Here is a 7,139-nt window from a genome sequence, read left to right as displayed (position 1 = left end):
TTAGGAGGCAAAAATGCCAGTGCCACGCGGGGCCCAAATTATGTGTGCAAGAAAGAGAGGAAGGGACAGTAAGGATTCGCCTAGAAGGACAATGAATGATAGTGAGCTAGTAAGTCCCTGAATCTGCTGTTGCTCACGGGACAGAGATCCCTTTGTCTTAGGGACAGGAGCTAATAGGAACATGAAGTGACCTGGACGAATTCTCAATGATGTCAGGACAGGAAATCAACTTAGGGAAACTAATGTTCGTTGCATCACCTATTGCGTATTTTAAGAGTTGATTTGCTGGCTTGTAGCTTAAACATGGTGGCCTTCTCTCTGATTCATCCATTACTCAGAAGGCCCTGGCTTCCTAGAATCCCGAACACAGCTGCAATAGTTTTCATTAGCACTCATCAAATCTAGCTGAATCCTCTCTCAAAGTACCCTTGTTTATTTCCCACTACTGATCCGGCCTGTCTCTAGACTCTCCCAGTTTCAACCCAACAGCGATTGCGGAGCGCAAATTTACCTTCTTAAAACAATGCTTTCATTCAGTTACGCCCCTGTTTAAAACCCTTTCACAGCCTCCCAAGTATCTGTCAGATTAAGTCCAAACCTCTAGGCCTGCCTTTACCTTCCAGGACGGTCCTCACCTGTAAATTCTGTCCACCTCCATTTTTGTATCCAGTCAACCTCTGGATTGAGAGCAACTTGTTTTGCGAAGTGTTTGCCAGATGAGCAAACATTTCTAATAAATTGTAACTGAAAAACAAGCACTGTCTTGCGATAGCGGTAGTAAGCGAGGCTGGATGTCATGTGATCACAACTGAGCCAATGGTTCTTGAAATTCTCTTTGACATACAAGCGCTTTGGATTACGAGCACGTTTCTAAAACGAATTATGTTGGCAAACCAAGGTTTTATGGTACGAGGCAATGTAGTATCCTTAGTGTCTCCTGAATAGGCTGTCCTCCTCTCTTTATTGCCTGTGGTTCACACCTCAGCAGTCTTAACTCCTCAACTTCTCCCTCTCCGTGCTGAAAGCACACTTCTGAGTCTGGTCTACTCCGGGAAGTAGATGCCTGGGCTCATTTCAGCCCATGTGCCCTCCCCTCAGTTCCCTTCTTTGCACAGAATCATTCTGTGCATCTACCCCCTAGCCAGGAGCAATACAGGACAAAGGGATGACCCAAGGCCCCAGAAAGGTGCCTGGCCCATCCCAGGAGCTCAACAGATACTTGTTAATTTTGTTGAATATAAATTCAGGATATCTGGTTTGGTTAATTTTAGACTACCACCCACTTTCTCCGGTAGACCGGGGACTTTCCTCCTCCACCAGGTGAGAAAAAGCATCTAAACATTTTAACTTTGATAAAGTCAGTTGTGACACATAAAAGGCAGAACTTCCTCTTTAACCCTTCAAGAAATGAGAACTATCCCCTCCCATTCCCGCCCACCCCCACTGATTTTCAGGTTCCTTGAAAGTAACCGACCTGGATCATTTCTTACTTAATACAACTTTTATATCTTCTCTGCAGTTGCAAAGGTAATCTTACCTCTAGCCGGCCAAATCACCAACCAATTCTCCATGCGAGAAAAATGTTTAAAAAATGGAGGTGTGGGGGTAAAAGGTCTACAGGCAGGGACATTACAACAGGTGCTGCCCTGCAAACACAAAACACCCAAGCCGACCTTCTCCGCGAGCCAAATGCTTTTCAGCTAACCTAATGTTCTTCAATTATTGCTTCAGGGGCTTTTCGGTAACAAAAATGCTCCCTCGCCTTGGCCCTGCCGTTTTGGGCCCATCCCTTACTACCGACAGCGTGTCTGACTTGTTTATCTGGGCGCACCCAGTCATCTCGCTCGGCGACCCAAGCGACCACGTTTCCTTAAATCAGAGCCCCGTGGACTCTGCTCGGAACTACATTACCCAGCGGCCCCCGCGCCCTTCGCAGGAAGGACGTCTGCGCACTAAGATACTCAGTTCCAAGTTTGGAGCTTTTAGCTGCCAGCCCTGGCCCATCATGTAGCTGCAGCACAGCCTTCCCTAACGTTGCAACTGGGGGAAAAATCACTTTCCAGTCTGTTTTGCAAGGTGTGCATTTCCATCTTGATTCCCTGAAAGTCCATCTGCTGCATCGGTCAAGAGAAACTCCACTTGCATGAAGATTGCACGCCTGCAGCTTGCATCTTTGTTGCAAAACTAGCTACAGAAGAGAAGCAAGGCAAAGTCTTTTGTGCTCCCCTCCCCCATCAAAGGAAAGGGGAAAATGTCTCAGTCGAAAGGTAAGAGCCTATTTGCATTACTTGCAAAAATGCAAAGGGTTGTGCATGCATTTATGAATGCATGGATGCAATTTTCGCCTGGCGATTGCATTTTTAAGTTTGAGGTTTTCCACAGCTCAGTTGCATTTCCTGTTTAGTATGTGTCTTTTTTTTGCAGACACAGAGAGTTCCTGTAAGGCAGGGCTTGCAGTTCAGCTGTGCATTGACGTTATTTGCATTCTTCTGCTAGGATTACTGAGCTCTTTTTGCCTTTTGCACAGTCAGGAGAGATAGAGCAGGTTGGTAGCGTCTAAATGTGCAGTGCTTTATATAATTGTAAAATTCTTTAGTATGCACGCACATTGTAAGTAATTTTATGTGCAACAGGAATACAAACTTTTAAAAAGTCTGTAGGTGAAGATGAAAGGTAAAAGTTGAGTTAAACTAGTAGGAAATTAATGTAATCTTATATTCCTTTGGGAATAAACCGTTGCGGTGCCAGTTTTTACCTAAATTTCCATTGATACCGCTTTGAACATTAAGCAACTTTTGATTTTTAAAGGAAGTAAAGGTGAAGTGTGAATGATAGCATGTTACCAAAAAAAAACCAAAAAAAAAAAAAAAACAAAAAACCCCAGACAAGAAGGTCTTTCTCTTCTGAGATTTTGCACCGTGCACCAATTGCTTATTGGCTCGCAGTATTTAGAAGCAGCAGTGAGGACATACATGTTTTATGTCTCCCCATTTGAGAGATGCTTTGCATCTCAGGGGAAAATATGGGGAGAAAAACTGTACTTTTAAGCATTACACCAACGTGGGGGGACTGCACCGTTTCACTGAAAATCAATGAAATCTTTTGAGTGTGTAACTGCATCTATTTAGTCAGCTATAAAAGGTCAGAAATTCAGGGTTATGGTTGTTTTTAATTTTTTTTTCTTTTTCTTAATTTTTTTTAATGCAGTTGTATTTTGCGGGCTTAATGTTATATTGGGGAGGGGATTAAAAAAATTCCTGACATGGCATCAGAGAGCCGAGAGGGTGCTAGCAGGTGCCACTAGGACCCTAAGTCACTTGTTTCAGAGCAAATCTTTCTTCGCCGTAGAGAAAGCATATGCCATATGAGAATGTATGGGAGGAGGAGGTGAGTTAGGTACAGGTGAGTGAGGCTACCACGGACACCACATGCATGGGGAAGACCTGGTGAAATTAAAGTGTCTTGTGAGCTTTCTGCCATGTTTTTGGAGTTGTTGAACCGCCTTTTAATTCTACCTGATGGGAATCCTACGTCTCAGACCGAGAAGGAAGTGATCTATGTTCATAAGAGTTCGAAGTAGGGCTGTGTTTTCCTTGACCATTAGGGGAGAGTGGGAATCTGGAAAGCTCAGGGTGCTGAAGAACCTAGGATTTGGCATTATGAAGGACAGAGGTTCCTTAATAGAAGGAAAACCTACAATCTCCTGAGCACAGAAATAACAGCTTAGAATGGGCATGCCATGCTTTGATGTACTGAGGAGCTGGCATCTAGTTACTTTGTATGTGGTATATACTCATTCATTCAGTTCAGTTAATGTATGTATAAATGTGTGTGTGTGTGTGTGTGTGTGTGTGTGTATTCACGTATGTGTATGTAATATATAAATATATATATATATATATATATATATATGTATTGCACAGGATTTGGAGGCATACAAAAATATTTAAAATGTACTTGTTTCCTTCAAGGAACTTACCATTTAGAAAGCACGTATGCAAATCATGATACTACAAGATAATTGCATAGATAGTGAAAAGCAATGGCCCAGTTGGAGTTTAGAGATGGCAGTGATCTCTATGGGAGATAGGAAGATTTCATGAAGAAGGTGGTATTATGGTGATCTTATCTTTGGACCTTAGGGTCCAAAGTAAATCAGGTTACTCTTCCCTTTCTTTCTTTTCTTTTTTCTTTTTGGCTCACTCCTAAGATATCTCTGTCCCAGCAGAGCAAGTTTCTGAGTTGGGAAACTGAAAGGTATTAGCATGGCATGCTTCCATTCTGAGAGCGCCCATTGTAGATCGGATACGGGTGGTTCTTCAGGTTGGCTCCTAGTTAGCTACATGGTTTCCGGCATTGGGCCCTCTTTGGAAGGTGCATCTGGTGTGAACGTGAGGTTCCCGTCCAAAAAGAAAAAGACCGATAGAGGTGGACGATCATTTCAGAAGTGGTATAGGAGCCTTGGCCTGGACTTTTAAGTGTGGAATTGGCCTAATTCAGCCATGGTATTCTCGAATGGCCAAGACATTTTTCGCAATACCAAACTGCTTTGTAATACTATAACCAAACGGAATGGGAGGCAAAAGTGAAAGGTGGACACAACCTCAGAGCATTGAAGAATTTAACAACACGTTCAACTCAAAGGACCCTTACGAACTTTCTAGATCACTATAATTCGGTTTCACAGACCTCTAATTTAAGGCACAGCAGAGGCAAAGGAATTATAGAGTCCCTGGGAGCTGGAATAACTGGGCTGCTTCCTTCCAGCCTTACCGGCAGTCAGATTCCGAGAAAGAATTTCTTAAAAAGAAATTTTGTTTTCCACAGTTGTAACTTTAGGTGGTATGCTTTTCAGCTTGTTTATATTAGCTGTCTGGGGTTGAGCTGACATTTTTTCAAATATTAAAGTGGTAGAATGCCTTTTGAGGAAATCTGAAATGTAAGTGAACAGGAAGGGCACCCAGAGAGGGCAGGGATTCCTGCACTTTACAGGAAGACAGGCTACAGGAAAAATGTGTCCTCTGCATTACCCGGGAGAGAGACACTATTGTTATTAAGCCATGATGATTTGAGGGAGGAAGGGAGAGAGGGAGGTCGGGCGGTCTGGCATCTCCCAGTTCACCTGAAAATCTACAAAAAGTTTGACTGTGTTGGAAATACCCTCTTTCTCACTTCTCCCTCTTTTCACCTTTTACAAATGTTAGTTTACCTTAGTTTAAGACAGTAATAGGTAAATCATGTCGTGAGGAATGCACGTAAGGCACAATCTCAGAAGCATGTAGGAGAGTGGCAGGCACTCCTATGGGTTCTTTTCTTCTGTAATTCATCCCACCCTGGGAAATGAAATGTGTAAATTTCTCATTCTGTGTAAATTCCTTTGTTAGGTTGTACCAGACAGACTTGTCATGCTTAGCCTGTAATCTGAGCCAGTATGTTTTATAACCTCGTCCATCTCAGGACACAAAATCAGAATAGCTACCTTGAGTTTCCTAAGCTTGTTTTGTATTGGTGTGGCATTCAGCACTTCACAGGACGCTGCATATTAGCTGCAGGGCCTTTGAGGGGGTCTCTTGGTGGAAAATAAATGATGGAAGAAAAGGGCTGAGATTTGTAATATTGGAACTACCTTCCGTTGTTTTTTTTTTAATATCTGAAAGAATCTATAAGGAAGACTTTTAAACCAACAGAAAAAAGTACACAAATAATATTTGTTCATTATAGAAACATTTGAAAATAAAGAAAAAGAAAATAATCACAGGTGACCACAGTATACATTTTGGCATATATCCCTTTGAACTTTTTTTTCCTACTCTGTGTGTAGGTGTCTGAACAACGCTACAATGTATATGAAGCTAATGTCTACTTAGTTGCCTTTTGTTTCACTTACCTTACACTGACGACTATTTCCAAGTGAATGAATATTTTTCTGCATTCATAATATTCAGTTCTATTTTATTTATTTCAACAGAACCTTCTTGTTTATTAATTTTCAATACTGTGAGGTTGCCATGATGGTCGCCCCAGTGGGTACGTTATTCTGTATATTATGTTCTCAGACTGAATTCCAGGTTCTAGATAGTGGATTTTTCCCCATTGTCGTTTTCTATTCCACCTTTTAAAAATAGCTAATTATTATAAAAATGATATATGCTCATTGAAAGAAATTTCAAGCCAAAGAGAATTTCATAATAAGAAAATAAAGACCACTCGGAGTCACCCCGTCCAGAGCTAATTACCGTTAACTTTCCGGTAAGCATCTCTTTGCATTTGTACATCCATCCGTACATACTTATATGCACACACATAGGTGCTATTTTACACGCTCTGTTACACGCTCCATATGATACTCAGCAACTTGCTTTATACTCCTCCTTCTATCTTGGCTATCTTTCTACATTTCCACACAGTTATCCCATTCTTTTAAATAATTGCTTATTTTAATTTGTAAGAATGTAGCTATTTAATTACTCTCCAGTTTGGGCTTTCACAGAGTTCCATTTTTTTCTTTCTTTTATGCAGCTATAAACAAAATGCAAGGAATACCATGAACATGCATCTTTGTACATTTGCCCAATTATGTCTTTAAAATGAATTCCTAGAAATGGAAATGCTAGGTCAGAGGGCATGGACATACTGCCAAATTGCCCTCCAGAGAGCTAACACGAATTCTTATCCCCACCAGAGGTTGGGAGTGTGCATTCTCTGGTTTAAACATCATGGTACATCATGCCAAATCAACTGCTCTCCAGAAAGGCTATGGCTACTTTCCTTCATCCTACAGGTATCACAATTTGAAAAAAAAAAAATCTTTGTCAATTTGATAAAAGGTGTTAGTTAACACTTTATGGTCAGTTGCGTTTTTTAGTAAAAAAAAAAAAAAAAAGGAGTCGGATGTTCCCTTTTTTTGACATTTGTGTTTTATGTGTTTGAATTTTTTTTTTCTCATAAAATGTATCTTCAACTTTTAATTTGGGGATCAAATTATTTCTAGAGTTAGTCCAGAACATTCCAAAATTGCAAAGCTTAGGTAATCACGAGTTGAGAGTTGGATCCTATGTGTCTCAATTATGTTGGTATGAGCACTAGGTGTTGTATGTAAGCGATGAACCACGGGAATCTACCCCCAAAACCAAGAGCAC

Source organism: Lynx rufus, unplaced genomic scaffold, assembly GCF_022079265.1.
Source record: "Lynx rufus isolate CCGP_SWC_20201006 ecotype Redwood Valley unplaced genomic scaffold, mLynRuf1.p SCAF_18, whole genome shotgun sequence".
Lineage (NCBI taxonomy): Eukaryota > Metazoa > Chordata > Mammalia > Carnivora > Felidae > Lynx > Lynx rufus.
This window is presented reverse-complemented; position numbering follows the sequence as displayed.